An 808-nucleotide genomic window follows, 5' to 3' on the forward strand; every position below is an offset into this window, starting at 1 on the left:
AACGCTACGCGCTGTTCACATCCAGCTGCCGCTGCCCAACACTACAATGGCAGACAACAATGCAAACTAGCCACAGGCTGCACACAGCACAGCCAGTGATTTTCATACAGAGCGCTACGTAACGTTGCCAATAAGAAAATATAAACAGCCTACTTACAGCTTCTATTCTCTTCTTGTCCAAACTATTTATCGTCCATGTTTCACTTCCATACATGGCTACACTCCATAAAAATACTTTCAGAAACGACTTCCTGACACTTAAATCTATACTCGATGTTAACAAATTTCTCTTCATCAGAAATTCTTTCCTTGCCATTGCCAGTCTATATTTTATATCCTCTCTACTTCGACTATCATCAGTTATTTTGCTCCCCAAATAGCAAAACTCCTTTACTACTTTAAGTGTCTCATTTCCTAATCTAATTTCCTCAGCATCACCCGACTTAATTCGGCTACATACCATTATCCTTGTTTTGCTTTTGTTGATGTTCATCTTATATCCTCCATTCAAGACACTATCCATTCCGTTCAACTGCTCTTCCAAGTCCTTTGCTGTCTCTGACAGAATTACAATGTCATCGGCGAACCTCAAAGTTTTTATTTCTTCTCCATGGATTTTAATACCTACTCCGAATTTTTCTTTTGTTTCCTTCACTGCTTGCTCAATATAGAGATTGAATAACATCGGGGAGAGGCTACAACCCTGTCTCACTCCCTTCCCAACTTCATCATTGCTAAATTATGGTCTGGGTCTATATCTGCTCCTTCGTAAGCTTTACAATCCAATATCTGATTCAGGAAAAGAGTA

This window comes from Schistocerca cancellata, chromosome 7 (assembly GCF_023864275.1).
Source record: "Schistocerca cancellata isolate TAMUIC-IGC-003103 chromosome 7, iqSchCanc2.1, whole genome shotgun sequence".
Classification (NCBI taxonomy): domain Eukaryota; kingdom Metazoa; phylum Arthropoda; class Insecta; order Orthoptera; family Acrididae; genus Schistocerca; species Schistocerca cancellata.